At 45.3% G+C, this 22,271-nt stretch overlaps 1 protein-coding gene across 7 annotated transcripts in view; it reads right to left on the reverse strand.

Annotated features, from left to right (window-relative positions):
• Positions 1–17,241, reverse strand: part of PPFIBP1 (PPFIA binding protein 1) — a 103,012-nt gene extending 85,771 nt beyond the window's left edge. For 5 of the 7 annotated variants that reach the window (XM_032221335.1, XM_032221333.1, XM_032221336.1 and 2 more), the window contains exon 1: positions 16,880–17,240. The gene's annotated coding sequence lies outside the window, so the exon portion shown is untranslated. Of the gene's footprint in view, positions 1–16,879 lie in introns of all 7 variants that reach the window. The other 2 variants (XM_032221337.1, XM_032221331.1) reach the window with 1 other exon arrangement.
• Between the last annotated feature and the right edge of the window lie 5,030 nt (positions 17,242–22,271).

Here is a 22,271-nt window from a genome sequence, read left to right on the forward strand (position 1 = left end):
AGCACCGCCCCCTAGAGTCGTGAACGGTTAACACATATATGCAAGGGGAACTGTACTTTTTACCTTTATTATTTATAATACTTTTATTCATTAAACATGAAACTCAAGTCAACTGAACATTTAAAAATGTATTACAAAATATTGACTGGCGCCGATGGTCGATACGGGTTGCTATTATTTGTTATGTTAATTTTATTGGGGTTGTTCTTGTTGTTGTTGCATGCCCGGACACACCCCACGCATTAAGGTGTTCCACACACATACAAAATTGTTGAATTTCGCTTGAAATCAGACCCAGAGGAGGTGGTGTTCGCAGAGAGCAAAGCTAATAAGCGTTTTCTGGCAGGCTTTCCACCACGGAGTAAGAGAAAGACACCAGGTGACATCCAGTTGTCACCCTGGAAGTAATCATGGCATCTCCAAGGGATGGGAGGAAGAAGGGGGGGTGAGAGAGAAGGACGACCTCTTGTCCCCATTTCATAAAACCGCAAGACAGAATGAGGTCAGCCTTCGCGATTCTCTCTCCTTAAAGCAGCCTCAAACTCTTCAATTCGACTTGGGGAAGGCTGGCATCAGCAACACCAGGATGGTGAGAAGATTCCTGGAAGTTCTTCCCATCTTTCCACATGGGTATCCCCCTGTTTTTCCCCCAGAATATTTCTTTTTTCAAATATTTGAATTTGAAACACAGAACCGTGAAGTTTTAAGAGACCTCCAACAGATTCCAAAGCTATGAAGTCACACAAAAGTGCCTCTTTTTGAGATTAGAATAAGATCGGTAAATCAGACTGCCCCAGTGCTAATCATAGGTTACACAGGACGTAATCTATACAATCACAGTCTCTTACTACGTACGATGTGTTCTCGGCTAGACTTCCATCCCAGGGGGGAAACTTTACAAACTTCAGGATGGAATTGTTCTAACCTAGGCTTCCCAAAAGCATGAAGCTGACTCCTCGTCCTGATAAAAACCCCTTTATTTAGTTTTAAAGGGAATTCCTCTCCAGCAAAGTCCTGGCCAACCGTCTTTCAAGAGATTTCACAACTACAGACAGGCCGATATCTTCCAAACTCCACGCTGTAGCAGCAATTACTTGGCAAGAAGTCAGGAACAGATCTTCACCCTAATGAATGGAACTAATTGTCTCCTGCAAACTCCACTCCCCTTTCGCTCCTCTTTATTCCCTCTGGGAGGGGCCATTCACCGTCCACCTGTGGCTTCACTCCCGAGTCGGCCCTTGTTCCTTCGCTGTTCCCTTCTCCCGGCAGCTCTGCGCATGCGCACACTGAGAACAGGCTCCAGCTGTTCTTCTGCCCCACTGATATCCGACTTCGAAGGCAGCTGATAACTGGCATACGGCTCTGTCCCCATCTCTGCCTCCGACACAGAGCCCTTGTTCGAGCTTTCCCCAGACTCCAGGACTGGCCCATCTTCCTCCCCAACCTCCTCCCTGTCCGGATCAGCTGCCAGCTCCACCAACCACTGGTGGGCTACAACAGGAATACTGGAAAGTCTTACTTTTTAATTTTAAAATATTTTTTTTAAAAAAACTCTGTTTTTTGAGGTTTAGATATTTAAAATTCCTACTTGGGGAAAAAAAACAGCCCATTGTGACCTAAATAGCATATTGTCCTATTTGCTCCTAATGTCGACACATTGCTAAATTTATTAGAGAAGGCAGTTCAGCTAAAAATCCGTTCCGTAGAACATATCAAGAGTATCGTGTCAAGGTATTGTGTGTTTCACTGAATGTTGTGTCTTTGTACTTATCACAGAAGTACCGGTAGTCCTCGACTTACAACAGTTTGCTTAGTGACAGTTTGAAGTTACGACGCCACTGAAAAACCATTTTTTTTAACGGTGATGATTGCTGGCCATTCACAGTAATGACCATTTTCCACAGTAATGCAGCCCTCCTCCATTTTCACATGATTTACATTTGGATGCTTGGCAACTGACTCACATTTATGATGGTGATAAGATCCTGTTCTGTCCCCCCTTCTCCACTCGTTAACAGACGACAGGCAGACAAACTTAAAAGGAAAGAACTTTATCAGTCCTCGGCTCTGACTGGCTGCGAGCCCAAAAATAAACATAAATAAAGTCTCTGGCAAGAAGATAACAGAATGCAAAAACAAAACTCTTACAAAGCAATGCACTTCTCCAAGTGTCTCCTTGAATCAGGGTTACAGAAAGCAAATCACTTCTCCAAGTGTCTCTCACAAATAAACCACAACCTAGGATCAATGAACGTTGAACGTTGATCCCCTTTTGCAAACCTTCCGACGAGCCAAGTCAATGGGGAAAGCAGATTCGCTTAACCACTGTTTTACTAATGTAACAGGGATTCCCTTGCCCCAAATGTGGCAACGAAAAGCCGTTAAATGAGTAAAAAAACTCACTTAACAAATGTCTCACTTAACAACCTCCATGTGGGGCTCAATTGTGGTTGTAAAAGTTGAGGCCAACCTGCATTTTATTGCTGTATTTCTTTTACCTACTTTATCCTAGTAGCTTATCTCCGTTGGAGCCGATACGGTTGGAAGACTAATCAACCAACACAATTTCCACGGTGAATTTTGCAAAAAAAATAAAATAGCAGACAAGTCCCCAGGCTTGAAGAAATAATGATTCCTTCTTCTCATTAATGATAAATATTTAAAAGATGGCTTCGTAGGCAATCAGTTGCAATGTCATGGGTTATCAGTAAGTAAAAAAGATAATTTCCTGACGGTGAGAACAATTAACCAGTGGAACAGAAATTGCCTCCAGAAGTTGTGAATGCTCCAACACTGGAAGCTTTCAAGAAGAGATTGGATAACCATTTGTCTGAAGTGGGGAAGGGTCTCCTGCTTGGGCGAGGGGTTAGACTAGAACAGCGGTCACAGTGGACCACTGGTGGTCTGCGAGAAAATGTTGGTGGTCCGTAGACAAATTATTTGCATTTTTTATATTGCACTCAATCAGGGGTCCTCAAACTGCAGCCCCTGGGCCAGATACAATGAATTCTTGTGTCGCTGCAGAGTCTCCCCCTTCGGAGTCTTTTTGTGGGGGGTCGGAGGGGGGTAGAAATTCTGAGTTGGGGTCTGCTTCAGCCTCCTGGTTGGGGGGCTTTGGGCGAAGGCTGGAGGGAAGAGCCGCTGGTGGCGAAGAGCCCGAGGGCCTCGTTCCAGTGGGACTGCATCATGGCCTGGAATTGGCTGACCCTCTCAGTCCGCTGAGCCTCCAGGCACCGGTACCTGGCCTTGCACTCCCGCAGGTCTTCCCTCTGCTTGGAAAGCCTATGCTCCTAGTCCTCAGTGAGGTGCTTCTGCGGAGCCTCCTTCTCAGTCCGATCCAATTCGAACGGAGCTGTTTTGCCAACTCTTTCTCCCGGTGGCTGCTTAGCTCCAGCAACTGCTTCCTGTTGGGGCCCTAAGGAGCCCGGGAGGTGTGGCTAGAAGGGGAGGGGCAAACAGAGGCTGGCGAGGTGCCCCTCGATGTGAGCGACATTGAGCTGGCCACGCCCACCCAGTCACATGACCACCTAGCCACGCCCACCCAGTCATTAGGCAGATCCTATTAGTGGTCCGCGGGATTTAAAATTATGAATTTAGTGGTCCCTGAGGTCCGAAGGTTTGGTGACCCCTGGATTAGAAGACCTCCAAGGTCCTTTCTAACTCTCTCATTTTACATTCTACAAGGCTCAAGACTTCACTGGCATGTGGAAAGTCTGCCAAGAACCCCCCAAAAAGCACTCCCGCTAACATGCTTTTGAGATATCCTGGATGAAATGGTTCGTGGGAACTAATTAAGCAGTTAGGAGCCCATCCCGTTCTTTTCAATCAACCCTCAAGTTCTTCTCCTGCTGTGTTGTTGTTTTGTATTTTGTTAAGTCAACTTTAATCCATCCAGTAATTTATGATCCACGCTGTTCCTGGTGTTACAAAATCCCTGCCATCAAGTTGATTCACCCTCATCGCTCAAGGCTTAAAGCGGTTAAGGGTGTAGATCCGAATCTCAGGACCTAGGTAGATGTTTCAACAAGAACCCGTACGTCCCGAATAAGTTCTCCATCATGTTTTCTTAAGACGGGTAGAGTTTACCTAACACAGCTCAACCACAACTCTTGCTATTCTCGGCTTAACAACTTCCCAACAGCTCTTGAAACTTCCGATTCAGAGATCAACAATCAAAACTTCATCAATTTGTTCAAGGTTATCAGCTCCTCCTCCTCCTCCTCCTCCTCCTCCTCCTCCTCCTCCTCCTCCTCCTCCTCCTCCTCCTCCTCCTCCTCCTCTTCTTCTTCTTCTTCTTCTTCTTCTTCTTCTTCTTCTTCTTCTTCTCCTTCTTCTTCTTCTTCTTTCCAAACTACACAATATCTAGATGTGAACTAGGATTCAGCAGCTGCCTTGCCCGACCCTTAAAAGTTGTGGTCCATGCATTTGGCCCTCTCGGGCTTGACATGTGCAGCAAGGCAGTGGTGCTAAGATGTTTATGAAGCTACCAGCCTAGCAAAGATTTCGTATCCAGAGTACAGGATCCAGAAAAATTTCTTAAGCTTCATGGCCCTCGGAAGTGCTTGGATAAGAGAGACACGTCCTATTTTCAGAAGATATAATTGATCTTACAGTCCTCTTGCCCAAAATATTATGTTTAATGCAACAGCTAGAAGATTCCTTGCAGAAGTTCCCCATTGCAACATGTGCGACGTTTAAGGAATGTGGTTGTGCAAATCCTCCAGATTCAATTCTGAGAAGGGACAGAATTGTGCAAATCCTCCAGATTCAATTCCAGAAAGGGGAATGCAATTGTGCAACTCTTCCAGATTGAATTCCAGAAAGGAGCAAGGTTCTGCAAATCCTCCAGATTCAATTCCGAGAAGGGACAGAATTGTGCAAATCCTCCAGATTCAATTCCAGAAAGAAACAGGTTATGCAAATACTCCAGATTCAATTCCAAAAAGGAACAGGGTTGTGCAAATCCTCCAGATTCAGTTCCGAGAAGGGACAGGATTGTAGAAATCCTCCAGATTCAATTCCAGAAAGGGGAATGCAATTGTGCAACTCTTCCAGATTGAATTCCAGAAAGGAGCAAGGTTCTGCAAATCCTCCAGATTCAATTCCGAGAAGGGACAGAATTGTGCAAATCCTCCAGATTCAATTCCAGAAAGAAACAGGTTATGCAAATACTCCAGATTCAATTCCAAAAAGGAACAGGGTTGTGCAAATCCTCCAGATTCAGTTCCGAGAAGGGACAGGATTGTAGAAATCCTCCAGATTCAATTCCAGAAGGGGGAATGCAAATGTGCAAATCCTCCAGATTCAATTCCGAGAAAGGACAGAATTGTGCAAATCCTCCAGATTCAATTCCAGAAAGGGGAATGCAAATGTGCAAATCCTCCAGATTCAATTCCGAGAAAGGACAGAATTGTGCAAATCCTCCAGATTCAATTCCAGAAAGAAACAGGTTATGCAAATCCTCCAGATTCAATTCCAAAAAGGAACAGGGTTGCGCAAATCCTCCAGATTCAATTCCAAGATGGAATACAGTGGTGCAAATCCTCCAGATTCAGTTCCGAGAAGGGACAGGATTGTAGAATTCCTCCAGATTCAATTCCAGAGAGGTACCAGGGGAAGCAGCTGTATCCTACTCATTAAACCAGCCACATCCACAAATTCCCAAGTCTGTCCCACTCAGCTGCTGGCTAATCTTGGGGAAAGCCTGGTTTGCCTTCAGAAGCAATATTTGTGGGTCCTACTTGGCATCAAATCCAAGGCAACATGCCAAACGCACTGAGGAATATTTACACAAACAGAAGGTTTCTGGAAAAAGGGTAAAGATGCGTGCAGGTGCCAAGGAGTGTTTGCAAGCAAGATTTGGACTCTGGTTGGAATTAAGATGGGTTTACTAGGAGTTGAAGACAAAGGATCTCCCTCTTCCTCTACACGTGGAAAGCAATGGGACAAGCTCCCTCAGTATGGAAGCTAAACATTTTCAGGGCCTGACTTCTGCATTAATGTTATTATGCAGAGGATATAATGCAAATCCCACTCCTTTCTAGCACTGATGATGTTAGCTAGTTGGGTAATGAAACGTCTGCAAGAAAAACATCAAGCTCAGAGAGCACCAAGGACCCCACAGTCGTCATCTTCCTCTTCCTCCTCTCTTCCCTCCCTTCTAGAATTGATGATGTTACCTAGTTGGGTAATGAAATGTCTGCAAGAAAACCACCAAGTTCAAAGTACTCCATATTTCCTGTTTTTGAAATTTAAGCTTGATATTGTATCGGGGGACACAAAGATATGGGAAACCACTGGGAAAGCTTAATTTATTTATTCCTGCATGGTATAAAGGGAGATAAAATATAGATATTTATTTATGCTGGTGCACATCACAGCTCTTTGGCAAAATGTCTTTACTCCCAGGTATGCTCACGGTGGAGTTAAAATTTAGGGAGCACGAAAATTTGCTTCTTTTTTTTTTCCTCCCATCTGCTTTCCAACCCATTTAATGTCAAACTCTCCAGCAAAGTCGAAAGAAAACTCAATTCCAGCAGCTTTAGAAAAACACACACACACATTAAAATCTCTTTTTGCATTAAACTATGAGATTCATTCGGATTAGTTGCTCCCTCTCCATATTTTTTATTTTTTTTTTACAAACAGTTTGACGTTCATCTTTAAAAATCAGAAAAGCTACTTAGGGAATAGAGTGGAAACCAGGCCAAAGCAGTGCAGCTTAAACCAGTTTTTCAAAAAACACAAATCTTTTCAGGGTGTTTAAAAAGTCAAAAGTTGTGAGTTTTATCCTTTCGGTTTCAGGTCCTCTGAAACCTAGAATACTGAAAATAAACCCCAGGGCAATTTTTGTACCGTAACAGCCCATCCTAAAAAGACACACTAACGTCGACGGTTTCAGACTAACATTTTACAAAATCTGGGGCCCAACCTTGGAAGGGATTACTTCTGCTACTACGACTAATCTTTTAGACAACATAGGTAGCAATGTTGCCCTTCCAACCGCAGGATTGCGGGGTTAATCTTCGTGCCTCAGGTGCATTTTAATTTTTACTCATAGATTTGAATGTTCTTTTTTTTCATTCTGTTCTTCCCCTATGTTTCGATTTACGTATTTATATGGCTTTACTATGATATTACAAGTGACGCAGCGGCTCGGTGGTTAAGATGCTGAGCTTGTTGATCAGAAAGGTCGGCAGTTCAGAGGTTCGAATCCCGAGTGCCACGTAATGGAGTGAGCTCCCGTGACTTGTCCCAGCTTCTGCCAACCTAGCAGTTCGAAAGCAGGTAAAAAATGCAAGTAGAAAAATAGGAACCACCTTTGGTGGGAAGGGAACAGCGTTCCGTGCATCTTCGGGCGTTGAGTCATGCCGGCCACATGACCACGGAGACGTCTTCGGACAGCGCATGCTCTTCGGCTTTGAATCACTTTATATCATCTTTAGAATGATATTCATGAATTACATGGTAATGTCCAACTAGTGGTCAGAAAGCCTGATGAAAACCCTTTCGCTGCACAACGCAAGGTAGTCCTGGACTTACGACCACAAATGAGCCGTTGTTAAGAGAGACATTTGTTAGGTGAGTTTTGCCCAACCATTTTACGACCTTTCTGGCCACGGTTATTAAGTGGATCGCTGCAGTTGATAAAAGTGAGTAGCCCGGTTGTTAAGTGAATCTGGCTTCCCCAGGGATTTTGCTCATCCGAAGGTTGCAAAAAGGGGATCGCGGGATACACCCCTCCCCCAAGGATACTGCAACCGTCATAAATATGAACCAGTTGCCATGCATCTCAGTTTTGATCACGCCATCGTGGGCCGAAACTTTGCAGTTACGTAGCCTGCGAAGGTTGTAACTGTGAAAAAAAAGGTCAGAAATCACATTTTTTGGATGCCGTTGTAACTTTGGTCACTAATTGAACTGTGGTAAGTCAAGGGATAGACTGTACAGGGATAGACTCCGCCATAGTTTCAACTGGGAATCTATGAACACCTTCGATCAAGTCCAAAAAATGCTGGAGAATTCCTGGAGGCTCTGGCATTCAAGACAAATCGCCCATCAACAGGCACAGAGAGTTAAATCACATCTACATACCATTCAAAAGAGGCAATCAGAAGGAAACAAAGCACTTCCTGGCCAGCAATCAACAGCCAGCTAAGCGGGAGATTAAGATCCAGATTTACTCTAAACCAACAATCAAGAAGCAAACTACTAGGGCAATCAAACTAATAGTAAACAGCAGACTAATGAAGGAGCCCCCAAGACCACTTCCACCAACCATGAGGACAACCCATTGTATACAAAGAGAGCAAACCCCACTCCTTTCTAGCACTGATGATGTTACTCAGTTGAGTAATAAAATGTTTGCAAGAAAACCACCCAGCTCAGAGAGCATCAAGGACCCCACAGTTCTCCTCCTCCTCCTCCTCCAATTCCCCCTTCTTCTTCTTCTCCTCTTCCTCTTCCTACCCCACACCACTCTAGCACTGATAATGTTACCTAGTTTGGTAATGGAAGGTCTGCAAGAAAACCACCCAGCTCAGAGAGCATCAAGGACCCCACAGTTCTCCTCCCCCTAACCATCCCACTCCCTTCTAGCACTGATGATGTTACCTAGATTGGTAATGAAACGTCTGCAAGAAAAGAGGGAATCTCAGGGAGCACCAAGGACCCCAGAGTGACATCATTCATGCATATGGAAATCTCTGGGAATGTTGAAATTTGCAAACGATGCACTACTAACCTACAACTTAACTGCCTGAACCGGAATATTTTGGATGCAACAGACAAGTCTGTTGCTTCCAATGTCCCTTGAAATGGAGGTCCATTAAATCAGGGCTGCCTTCTACTCCGTCATCACTAAGCAAAGCCTGTCCTCACTACTTTTATTCTGGCACAACGGTGGAGTGAGTTAGATGACTCTAGACAGATGCTTTAAAAAAAAAATCATTCACCGGGAAATGACATTAAAAAAAAAAAAAAACAAGCTAGACATGGAACATTAATGGATGAATCACCTTTTGCTGTTCGGACAAGAATGAATTTAAATTCTCTCAGCTCTAAAAACTGAATTAGGAGCACAGAGCACACAACAACATAAGACTCTCAACTTTTCTTAAGGCCTTAAACCTGCTGGCTTTTATTCTACCCAATTACTTGTCTTTTACACCTGGTCCTTAACTTATGGACTTAACGTACGGTCTGTGGCCAGAACGGTTGCAAAACAGGGCAAAACTCACTTAACAGCCATCTCACTTGGCAAGAGAAATTTTGAACTCAACTGTCTGACCGTCCCTTCTCGTAAAATAGTATGGGGTCTTTTGCTTGAGCAGGGGGTTGGGCTAGAAGACCTCCAAGGTCCCTTCCAGCTCTCTTCTGATTGGTTGATGGTGATTATACATCAAGGCCTGCCTGTGTTCCAATGAAAAGGTCAAATAAAATTTAAAAACCATTACGTCAAATCTTCCTATAACGCTTATTAAACGGGTAATAAAACTAGAAACGCAGCCCTGCGCATACCATCATCCTTGTCCATTTTCCACGCTTGTTGTAGCTAAGAGAGTGAACACATGTGAGGTCACAATGTTGCTCTCGGTGTGAGGTTTCCTAGCTGTTTCAGACTACAATTCCTCCTAGCTTCTAATGATCTACGACAAGGGCCAGCGCTGACTGTAACAGCATTGCCAAAAAGGCATTAAGAGTTGTTAACCTAATCTTGGGAACCTTCTTCTCCGGTAATATTGTATTGCAAACGAGGGGGATACAAAACCTTTGCTAGACCAATCCTCAAATACAGCTCGTCTGTCTGGAACCCGCACTACATATCGGACGTTAATACAATCGAGCGAGTCCAGAGGTATTTCACGAGAAGAGTCCTCCACTCCTCTGCTCGCAACAGAATCCCTTATGCCACCAGGCTTGAAATTTTGGGCTTACACAACTTAGAACTACACCGTCTTCAGCCTGACCTAAGCGTAGTTCACAAAATTGTCTGCTACAACCTCCAACCTGTCAATGACTACTTCAGCGTCAACCACAACAACACAGGAGCACACAATAGATACAAACTCAAGGTAAACCGCTCCAAACTCGATTGCAGAAAAGACGACTTCAGCAACAGAGTGGTCAACGCTTGGAATGCTCTACCTGTCTCCGTTGTTACATCCTCAAACCCCCAAAACTTTAACCTTAGGCTGCCTACTGTTGATCTCACCCCATTCCTAAGAGGTCTGCAAGGGCGTGGCCCGACAAAACCGCGCTCGTCAAAATAGCGGCGACAAAACCGCGTCGCTAAAGCCGCGACGTCATCACCGCGACGTCATCACCGCGGCGACAACAGCGCGGCGACAGAAGGGCTCTTTAAAACAGCGTTTAGGGCTAGGTTTAGGGCTAGGTTTAGGGCTAGGTTTAGGGTTAGGTTTAGGGTTAGGTTTAGGGTTAGGTTTAGGGTTAGGTTTAGGGTTAGGTTTAGGGTTAGGTTTAGGGTTAGGTTTAGGGTTAGGGTTAGGGTTAGGGTTAGGGTTAGGTTTAGGGTTAGGGTTAGGTTAAGGGTTAGGTTTAGGGTTAGGTTTAGGGTTAGGTTTAGGGTTAGGGTTAGGTTTAGGGTTAGGTTTAGGGTTAGGTTTAGGGTTAGGTTTAGGGTTAGGTTTAGGGTTAGGTTTAGGGTTAGGGTTAGGTTTAGGGTTAGGTTTAGGGTTAGGGTTAGGTTTAGGTTTAGGGTTAGGTTTAGGGTTAGGATTAGGTTTAGGGTTAGGGTCAAGGGTTAGGTTTAGGGTTAGGTTTAGGGTTAGGTTTAGGGTTAAGTGCTTCGGAAGGCGCGGATTTGCCCTCTGCGATTATGTCAGCACAGATAAGGGCTTTGCGGTTTTGCTGGTGAACCCTGCAAGGGGATGTGCATAAACCAGCGTGCCTACCATCCCTGTCCTACTGTCCCCATTTATTCATATCCCTTTCCTGTATTCGTAATCACGTTTATACATATATCTGTTATCTTGTGCATGCTTGACAAACTGAATAGATAAAATAGTCCTGTTCATTTTAATCAGCCAACGGGAATATTGGGTGTTGCAATCCAAAAAGAGCTGGAAACCAAATGAACATCCTAACTCAGCCAGATAAGATTGTTCAGGGGTGCCTTTCCATGTAGGAAAACTTATGGCAGAGGCAAAATCCGAACGAGGAATTTATTGGTCGAACAAAGATTACAAATTCAAACGAGCACGATGCAAAAAAAAATAAAATGTGACACGTTCTTTAGCCAACTGAGATACTTCCCCTTAGGAACCTTTTTAAAATATAAAACAAGGTTCACAAGCGTCAAGTTAAAATTAAAACTGTTAGGAGTTAGTAGCTGAAACAACTGAAATGGGGAAGATATTCCGGACTTCGACAATTCTTGTTACAAAAATCAAAATATCACCTCCCAATCTAGTGCTTGGCCTCAATTTTATAAGCAGGACTAGAAATTGCGATGGAGATAATAATTCTGCACTCAATCCAACCCAACCCTTCTGGGAATGATCTAATTTTATGCCCGTTAATATTCATCTCTTCAATGAATTCATCATCAACACAACACAAGATGAGTCGTTGACTAGCCTGTCTTAGAGCAGTGTGGGTTTCTTGTGCAGATTAACACAACAAGGAAACAAATATATTTTTTTCCCTAGGTTTCCAACCCAACCCCCCTCCCTTTTCATTTTTACTAAAACGAATTCCTGGGGGGTTTTTTTTAGAAGCCAGGTTCCTGCACACAAAAAAGGCTTAATAATATTGCAATAAATTTGCAAGTCATTTGAAATCACAAGTTATAAAATAGCTGTCTTTCAAGAGGTCGGACAGTAAACTTGGATAAATGATGATCTAAAGGAAGGAATTGCTGCGTTCCTGTCCTTTGGGGTCAACTTTAGAAAAAGACAACCAGACTCTGTGGCAGGAAAACACAAGACAAAGAATGAAGCCATTGTAAAATCTTTTAAATCCATCTTCTCTAACACACAGGCTCTCTCACACACACGAAAAAAAAAAAAAATCCACAGCACCCAGACAAATATAACTTTCTAAAGCTCTCCACAGTTGGAGCACACAATAAAACTAAACCACAGTTTGTTTCACAGGCTACACAACTGGGCTGGTTGGCACAACATCAAACTCTCAATCCTGGTTGACCCATGGCAATGGCTACCTTGGCGCGCAGTTTTAAGTTCCAAGCAGACAAACCATGGAGATCCCTTATCAGAATGGATGATCCCAACCAAAGATGGTGGGGGAAAACACAATTTGAAAATACAATTCATTGCATATTTCTCAGAACAAAAACCTGCATATATATACAGAGGCTTACTCTTGGAAATAACATTTTGCTGTGGATTAAGGGGTCAAGCTATTCTCCAAGCACCTGAAGGCAGGACAAGAAGCAATGGATGGAAACTAACCGAGGAGAGAAGCATAATACAACCAAGGAGAAATTTCCTCATAGTGAAAACAATTAAGTCAGTGGAACAGCTTGCCACCAGAAGTCGTGGATTCTCCATCCCTGGAGGCTTTTAAAAAGCGACTGGACAGCCATTTGTCTGAAATGGTGTAAGGTCTCCTGCTTGAACAGGGGAGTTGACTAGAAGACCACCAAGGCCCCTGTTGGGCAGGGTGGGGTTGGACTAGATGACCTGCAAGGTCCCTTTTCAACTCTGGTTAATCTGTCAAACATTAAAGCCCACACATCTTTAAAAGTTTGCCAATTTTGAAAAACGCAGATCCACAATGAGAACCAGTACCACCTTCTCAGGGTATTTTTCATTGGGACAATCAGCAAAACCAGAACCTCCTCATTGCATTCCTTGACTTACGACCACAATTGAGGGAGGCTTCTCAAGAACCTGAAGCAAACTCCTGGTCCCGACAAAAACCCCTTTTATTAATTGACTGAGAATTCTGCTCATTCACATCCAGCAAAGTCTTTCAAGGGAGGATTTACGGTCACAGACCTCATCTGGCTTGGAGAGCTGCCAGGCCGAGATCTGCAGAACTTGGCCAGGAGTCTCAGAGAGTCACGAACCAATTAAGCGCACTAATGGTCTCCTGCAAACTCCATTCCCCTTTCGCTCCCCTTTTATTTCCTCTGGGAGGGGCCATTCACCGTCCACCTGTGGCCTTACTCCCAAGTCGATCTCTGTTCTTTAACTGTTCCCTTCGTCTGGCAGCTCTGTGCATGCGCACACTGGGAACAGGCTCCAGCTGTTCCTCTGCCTCACTGATGTCTGACTCCGAAGGCAGCTGATAACTGTCGGACGGCCCTGGCCCCCTCTCTGTCCTCCAATGCAGAGCCCTCCTCCGAGCCTTCCCCAGACTCCAGGACTGGCCCAGGTTCCTCCCCAACCTTCTCACTGTCCGAAGGGCCACAACAGTCCCTTCCAACTCTGTTATTCTGATACAGGTTTGCGTGGACAAGACAGAGCTCATTAAAGTTCACGAGTTAGTTAACTTTCTCCTCTATAAGGTGCCTGGAAAAATTGCAACTACTATCCAAACAAACATTATTATGGTTTCACCACTCGGTTCCCAAAAAGACACCCCTGAGATCAAAAGAGCTTAAAAGACACCACGAACTAAGTGAGACGCCTCCCCGAAAGGCCGGTGCTTCAAAGCTACGGGTCACCCTCTCTTTATTTTACTCCCTCCCAACTCCTCTTGTAGAAGAAAGCACCCCAGTCATTTATTTCTTTTTTATTGTCATTTTTTTAACTGTTTGGAGAAAAAAAGGTGGGTTTGTTTTGCTTCGCTGAATAAGCGACCAGCAGCTGGCTTGGCGAAGGAGAGAGGCTTGGGAAAAAGAGAAGGGAGTCTGTTGTGTCCATGGAAAAACTTCCACACTCAAAACAGGCAGAGTACAGAGTAGAGATTTGGCAGGGTTTAAAAGCCACCTAAAATATAAATAGATACTACAGGAAGAGAGGGAGGGGGGTTTATCCATCCAGCTCATCTGAAAGACAGTGAACAAGAGAGAGATACACATTTTGTTCCATAAATATTTTTTTCTTCCCCCAAGGACAACAAGGATGAATCTTGGCCTTGCCAACTCTGCAGTCCATAAAGAATATATATATATATATATATACATACATACATACATACATACATACATACATACATACATATATGATAAAGGAGGAGACCCTGTGGCCTAGTGGCTAATATAACTGCCTACTATGTAACACAGCCCAGGTTCGAATCCCAGTAAGGGTGTGGCTAGCTGATGAGAGCTAAATAGCTTGAAATAGATCTATATTAGTCTCCCTTTATTTATTTATTTATCAGCACAAATGCAACATATATATATATATATATATATATATATATATATATATATATATATATATATATATATATATATATATATATAATGATTATATATATAAGATTATATATATATAAGATTATATATATATAAGATTATATATGATTATGATTAATGAATATATATGTATGAAGAAATCCAAAAATGAATGAATGAATGAATGAATATATATATTTATATTTTTTTTATTTATTTATCAGCACAAATAAAAACACACACACACACATATATATATATATATTCATTCATTCATTCATTCATATATATGTTTGTGTGTGTGTGTGTGTGTGTGTGTGTGTATATATATATATATATATATATATATACACACACACACACACATATACACATACATACATACATATACGTATACGTATATATATATACATATATATATTCATTCATTCATTCATTCATTTTTGGATTTCTTTTAAAAGGAAGAAATAAGTTTGTAAACTTCTCTCTCTCTCTCTCTGCTTAACCCCCCTCCTCTCTCTCTTTTAAAAATGCAATTACATCATTCTCTTTGCCACAAGATAGGTTACAGGTTCGATCCTAGGTAGAGGCAGATGTAAGGTCTCCTGCTTGGGCAGGGGGTTGGACTAGATGACCTGCAAGACCCCTTCCAACTCTGTTAATCTGTTAAAGATAGAAATCTTTGTTGGCCAAGTGTGACTGGACACCCAAGGGATTTGCCTTCTGTGCAGAAGCTCTCGGTGTCCATAAACAAAAATACATTCATCAAGAATCGTTAAGATACAACACTCAGGATTAATCAGAGGATACTAAGCAAGCAATCAAAAACATAGTAGGAAATGAAATAAAACAATAGAAACTGTAAAGATGCAAGCAACAAGGTTGTAGCCATAAGTAGAAGGAGATGGGTAATAGGGAGGATGAGAAGAAGAATAAAAACGATGTAGTAAATATATATATAGTAAAAAAACTATATAGTAAAAATATAAAAAACTGTATAGTAAAAAAATTGAAAACTATATAGTGAAAATATAAAAAATAATATATTTATATATATAAAGGCTGATAAAGGATGAGAACCTTGTGGCTTAGTGGTTAACACATCTGCCTAATATGTAATACAGCCCAGGTTCGAATCCCAGTAAGGGTATGGCTAGCTGATGAGAGCTAAATAGCTTGAAATAGATCTATACTAGTCTCCCTTTATTTATTTATCAGCACAAATACAACACAAAATATAAAAACAATACAGTAAAAATAAAAACCTGTATAGTAAAAATATAAAAAGCTGTACAGTAAAAATATAAAAAAACTATACAGTGAAAATATGAAAAAACCATAATAAAAATATAAAAAACTATATAGTAAAAATATAAAAAACTGTATATTGAAAATATTGAAAACTACATAGTGAAAATATAAAAACAATATAGTAAAATAAAAACCTGTATAGTACAAATATTAAAAACTATACAGTAAAAATATGAAAAAATGATAATAAAAATATAAAAAACAATATAGTAAAATATAAAAACCTGTATAGTGAAAACATAAAAAACTGTATAGTGAAAATATATTTAAAAAAAAAACTATATAGTGGAAATAATAAAAACTGTCAAGCTGGGATGAAAACGGAGCGGGTGGGAAGAGTCCGATTTCTGGTTCTGGGTTGAGATATTTGATTTCCTTTTCTTTTTCAACCAGCCTCTCGGTTTTTAATTAGAAAGTTATCTAAAGCGCCGGAGCGGAGGGGCTAATTAACATTTCGCAGCCAGCCAGCCGCCGAGCCTTAAGGGGGAAACTTGAAACTCGCGGCCCAAAAATATTCACGGGCAAAGATTTACACTTTTGTGGGGTTTTTTTTAACGCCTCGCCAGCTCTCCAGCCCTTCCGTTCCCGAGGAGCTGGCTCTCAGGATGGGCGCAAAAAGGGCGCAACCGCGGTGCCCACCGACTTTTCCACCCACATCCGTCCTGGGCCAAGGGCTGGGTTTTTTTGGGGGGAGGCATTCCGTTCCCGAGGAGCTGGCTCTCAGGATGGGCGCAAAAAGGGCGCAACCGCGGTGCCCACCGACTTTTCCACCCACATCCGTCCTGGGCCAAGGGCTGGTTTTTTTTGGGGGGGGGGATTTCCAAGGATGCTCTTGTTTCCCTTCCACTTTTCCCCCTTCTGCTTTTCCCCTTGCCCCGTGGCCAGTCAACCTCCACCCACCCACCCACCCACCCACGCCACGCCATCCCCGGGATAAATCATTCATCGGCGAGTCAAGCTTTAAAAACTTCCACACTTCCTCCTATTGGGTGGATCGGGCGGCCGAGCGCGTGGGGGCTTGGAGACCCCAGCCCACGCGGAGCGAGGGAGGGAGACCCCCACCCCACTCACCCACGCGAGGACCCGTTCGCGAGTGGGGAAGGCTTGGGATCTGGGTCCCAGGCGAACTTTTGGCCAGGAAGCAAGGAACCCACCCACCCCCCACCCACCCACCCACGCAAGCCAGGGGGAAGGTGGGAAGCGTTCAAGCCGAGAAAGGACCCCTCCCCACTCACTTACCAGCATTGGAGGGGGGGGGCCGAAGTTATGGCCGCCGTTGCTCCGGGGCTCCGCCGGCCCGCTTCCCTCCCCTACTCAAAGCATGCCCAGCTGCGGCTTCTCTCCCCGGAGTAAAGCAAAGGCGAAATCAGGGCGCAGCTCCACGTCGCTCCTCCTTCCCAAACTGCTCCCGCCCTTTCCTACCCCCCCCCTTCAAAAGGGGAGGGGGCGATCCCGGAGGCTGGAGGGGGGGAAGGTGGAGCGATGGGCCCGGGAGAGGAAGCGGGATTGGAGACGAGGAAGGTCACTCTGCGAGGAAGAGGAGGGGGCACCCACCCACTGGGGAAACAGCCCGAGGGAGGGGATGGAAGGAAGGGGGCAAAACGTGGGCAGGGGGCGTTTGGAAGCCGCCCCGCGCCCGGCCAAGCCCGCCTCTACCCACGCCCCCGCGGGAATTTTCCTCCTCTTCCTCCTCCTCCTATTCCTCCCACTCCTTGGCTCTCCCGCTTGCTCCCCCCCCCCACACACACACACCAACTTTTGTGGGGGGGGTCTACTATGCCAGACGCGCCGGACGAGGGTCTTTATTTCTCCGTCCCGTAGGCGGATGGCGAAGGTTGAGTTTGCAACAACAAAGAAACTTTTGTTGCCAAAAGTTACTCCCGGAGGAAGAGAGAGAGGGAGGGAGGGAGGGAGGGAGGAAGAGAGAGAGCGAATTAGGAAGAGAGAGAGAGAGAGACAGAGGAAGATGGGGGAGGGAGGGGGGAGAAAGAGGGAGGGAGGAAGAGAGAGAGGGAATTAGGGAGGGAGGGAGAGAGAGAGAAAGGAAGACGGGAAGGGAGGGGGAGAAAGAGGGAGGGAGAGAGGGAGGGAGAGAGAGAGAATTAGGGAGAGAGAGAGAGAGAGGAAGACGGGGAGAGAGGGGGAGAAAGAGGGAGGGAGGAAGAGAGAGGGAATTAGGGAGGGTGGGAGGGAGAGAGAGAGAGGAAGGGAGGGGAAGGGGGGAGAAAGAGGGAGGAAGAGAGAGAGGGAAGTAGGGAGGGAGAGAGAGAGAGAGGAAGGGAGGGGAAGGGAGGGGGAGAAGGAGGGAGGAAGAGAGAGAGAATTAGGGAGAGAGAGAGAAGAAGAAGACAGGGAGGGAGGAAGAGAGAGAGGGAATTAGGGAGGGAGAGAGAGAGAGAGGAAGACAGGGGAAGGGAGGGGGGAGAAAGAGGGAGGGAGAGAGGGAGGGAGAGAGAGAGAAAGGAAGACGGGAAGGGAGGGGGAGAAAGAGGGAGGGAGAGAGGGAGGGAGAGAGAGAGAATTAGGGAGAGAGAGAGAGGAAGACAGGGGGAGGGAGGGGGAGAAAGAGGGAGGGAGGAAGAGAGAGAGGGAATTAGGGAGGGAGGGAGGGAGAGAGAGAGAGGAAGGGAGGGGAAGGGGGGAGAAAGAGGGAGGGAGAGAGGGAGGTATCGAGGGAGGGAGAGAGAGAGAGAGGAAGGGAGGGGAAGGGAGGGGGAGAAGGAGGGAGGAAGAGAGAGAGAATTAGGGAGAGAGAGAGAAGAAGAAGACAGGGAGGGAGGAAGAGAGAGAGGGAATTAGGGAGGGAGAGAGAGAGAGAGGAAGACAGGGGAAGGGAGGGGGGAGAAAGAGGGAGGGAGAGAGGGAGGGAGAGAGAGAGAATTAGGGAGAGAGAGAGAGCGCCGGGGAGAGAGGGGGAGAAAGAGGGAGGGAGGAAGAGAGAGGGAATTAGGGAGGGTGGGAGAGAGAGAGAGGAAGGGAGGGGAAGGGGGGAGAAAGAGGGAGGAAGAGAGAGAGGGAAGTAGGGAGGGAGAGAGAGAGAGAGGAAGGGAGGGGAAGGGAGGGGGAGAAGGAGGGAGGAAGAGAGAGAGAATTAGGGAGAGAGAGAGAAGAAGACAGGGAGGGAGGAAGAGAGAGAGGGAATTAGGGAGGGAGGGAGAGAGAGAGGAAGACAGGGGAAGGGAGGGGGGAGAAAGAGGGAGGGAGAGAGGGAGGAAGAGAGAGAGGGAAGTAGGGAGAGAGGGAGAGGGAAAGAGAGAGAGAGCTGGAAGAGGATTTGGGCTGTCAGTCCGGAGTCCAGTTGGGGGTGTATGAGGAAGGGGATGGGGCAGGGGTGAAATTCAGCCGTTTCTGACAGGCTCTGGAGTACCGATAGAGGAAAGTTTGAGTAGTTCTGAGAACCCGCAAATGCCCCCCCAGAGTGGGGAGGGAATGGAGATTTTGCAGTATCCTTCCTAACTTGTTGTGAAGTTGTTTCCAACTTCACTTAGCAACTCTCACTGGATTCGCTCAGTGACCGTGTTGCTTCCCTTAACAAGTTTTCTCGCAAGAAAACAGGACAGAATTCACTTAACAACCCCCCCCCGTTTCGCTTAGCAACAGAAACGTTACGACCAATCATGGTCGTAAGTCAAGGAATGCAATGAGGAGGTTCTGGTTTTGCTGATTGTCCCAATGAAAAATACCCTGAGAAGGCGGTACTGGTTCTCATTGTGGACCTGCGTTTTTTCAAAATTGGCAAACTTTTAAAGAGGGCTTTCATGTTCGACAGATTAACCAGAGTTGAAAAGGGATCTTGTGGGTCATCTAGTCCAACCCCCTGCCCAAGCAGGAGACCCTACACCAGAGATGGGATTCAGCCGGTTCTGACCAGTTGTGGTAGGGGAAATTTTGAGTAGTTTGGAGAACTGGCAAAAGCACCTCTGCTTGGCCCCCCGAGTGGGGAGGGAACGGGGATTTTGCACTATCCTTCCTCTGCCATGCCCACCAAGCCACGCCCGCAGAACCAGTAGTTAAAAAAAATGAATTTCACCACTGGGATGGAGGGATGGGATTGGAGAGAGATTGGAGGGGGGGGGAATCAATGCAGGCCCTGAGTGATTCTTTCTCCTTGCTTGGAAGCCTCTGTCAAAGACTTTGGGGGGGGGGGGAATGCAGAGAAGAGCAACTAGGATGAATAAAGGCCTGGGGATTAAAACGGCTTCAGGATTTGGGTTTGGCCAGTCCAGAGAAGAAAAGGACTAGGGAGGACATGAGAACACTATTCCAATAATCCATGAAGAAGGAGGGTCAACTTATTTTTCAAAACGCGCCAGGAAGCAGGACAAGAAACGATGGATGGAAACTAACGAAGGAAAGAAGCAACGTGGAATTAAGGAGACACTCCCTAACAGGGAGGACAGTGAACCAACGGAGAAGAAGTTATGGATGCTCTATCACTGGAGGCTTTGAAGAAGAGATTGGACATCCACTTGTCTGAAACAGGGCCTCCTCCTTTGGAGCAGAGGGTTGGACTAGAAGACCTCCCAGGTTCCCTCTCCAGCTCGATTCTGAATCTGGTTCCACAGCTTTGCAAAATCCCTAGGAGAAACTTAATCGCCTCCTGGGCAGCCATTAAAGCAGGGATTCTCAAACTCAGCTACTTTTAAGAGGTGTGGACTTCAACTCGCAGAATTCCTCAAGCCAGCAGGATTAAAAGTTGCAGGATTCTGGAAATCGAAATTCACTCCTCTTCAAAGTTGCAGGATTCTGGGAGTTGAAGTCCACCATTCATAAAGTCGCTGTGTCCCGGGGGGGGGGGGGAATCACGTGACACCCACCCCTTTTGCGATCTTCTTTTAAGCAAAGTCAAATTGGGAAGCCGGATTCGCTTAATAACCATGTGAATAACCTGCCCACTGCAGTGATTCGCTTAAACGACTCTGGCAAGGAAAGTGGTACAATGTTAACTTGGGAGACGTCTTGCTTAGCAACGGAAATTTTGGTGGCTCAAGATCTGGCGGTCATAAGTCAAGGACGATCTGTATTACAGAAAGCCAACGTCTTTCCTAAGAGCTGAAGAAGACGCCAGTTTCAGCAACACACAACTATTTCCATTCCGGGCGTTAAAACAAACACACAACCACCATTTCCTTTCCAGGATTATTAATTATTATTATTTATGATTTATAATGGGGGATGCGGTGGCTCAGCGGCTCAGATGCTGAGCTTGTCGATCAGAAAGGTCGGTATTTCAGCGGTTCGAATCCCTAGCACCGCGTAACGGAGTGAGCTCCTGTTACTTGTCCCAGCTTCTGCCAACCTAGCAGCTCGAAAGCAGGTAAAAAATGCAAGTAGAAAAATAAGAACCACCTTTGGTGGGAAGGAAACAGCGTTCCATGCACCTTTGGCATTGAGTCATGCCGGCCACATGACCACGGAGACGCCTTCGGACAGCGCTGGCTCTTCGGCTTTGAAATGGGGATGAGCACCGCCCTCTAGAGTCGGGCACGACTAGCACGTATGTGCGAGGGGAACCTTTACCTTTTACCTTTATTATTTATAATACTTTTATTCATTAAACATGAAACTCAAGTCAACTGAACATTACTTGGGGACTCAGCAGCTCAGCAGCTGAGCTTGTCAATCAGAAAGGTCAGCAGTTCGGCCGTTCGAATCCCTAGCGCCGCGTAATGGAGTGAGCTCCTTGTCCCAGCTTCTGGCAACCTAGCAGTTCAAGAGTTGGGAACAACAGGCACATATGTGCGAGGGGAACTTTTACCTTGACTATCATGTCCCCTCCTAGTCCTTCTTTTCTCCAGGCTGGCCATCCCCATTTCCAGCAATTCCTCCTTATAATTTTAGCTTTCAGTCCCCTAATCCTCTTTGTAGCTCGAGGACCAGCCACCGATCCTTTGATTCGTGGGGGAGGCTCTAACAGAGGAGGAAAAAAAGTGAATAAAGAGAGCCTGTTCATCCATGGTTTGAGTCGATGGACAAATATTTATGAGCATAGCTGGAATTCTTTTCCCGAAGAAAAGTTTCTGTACAAGCCCAAACAGTTTGTTATCGGAGTTTTGAACGATTGGCACGCAAAGACTGCAACACTGCCTCTTTATATGCCGTAATTCAGGCATTTCGAACCCTGTCCCCACCCAAGAGGCCGTATCTGGGTCCCAGAGGTTAACCAGGACGAAGGCCCGGTTCGTACAGCAAGTCCTCGACGTACGACCACCACTGAGCCCAGCCTAACCTTTATGTCAGTTAAGTGAGACATTTGTTGCACCTGTTTTGCGACTTTTCTCGCCGCGGACTTTGCTCATGTGCCCCTTAGACACTGCGGCCGTCATAAATACGAGTCAGTTGCCAGGCGCCTGTCTTTTGATTGTGATCACGGAGGTGCTGCAACGGTCATAAGTGTGAATAACGGTCATAAGTCACTTTTTCAGTGCCGTTATAATTTCAGATGGTCACTAAATGGACCATCGTACACTGAGGACTGCTTGTAGTTTATTAGGGACTATTATTACAATTGTAAACTTATTAAGCATCCAAACTGGGGTGAACATGGATGAACATTCTTCTACTTTGTGATAATATAACCTAGATAATTTATGCCAACACAGTTCTAGGCTGCATCAACAGAGGGAGAGAA

This window comes from Thamnophis elegans, chromosome 7 (genome assembly GCF_009769535.1).
Source record: "Thamnophis elegans isolate rThaEle1 chromosome 7, rThaEle1.pri, whole genome shotgun sequence".
In the NCBI taxonomy this organism is placed as follows: domain Eukaryota; kingdom Metazoa; phylum Chordata; class Lepidosauria; order Squamata; family Colubridae; genus Thamnophis; species Thamnophis elegans.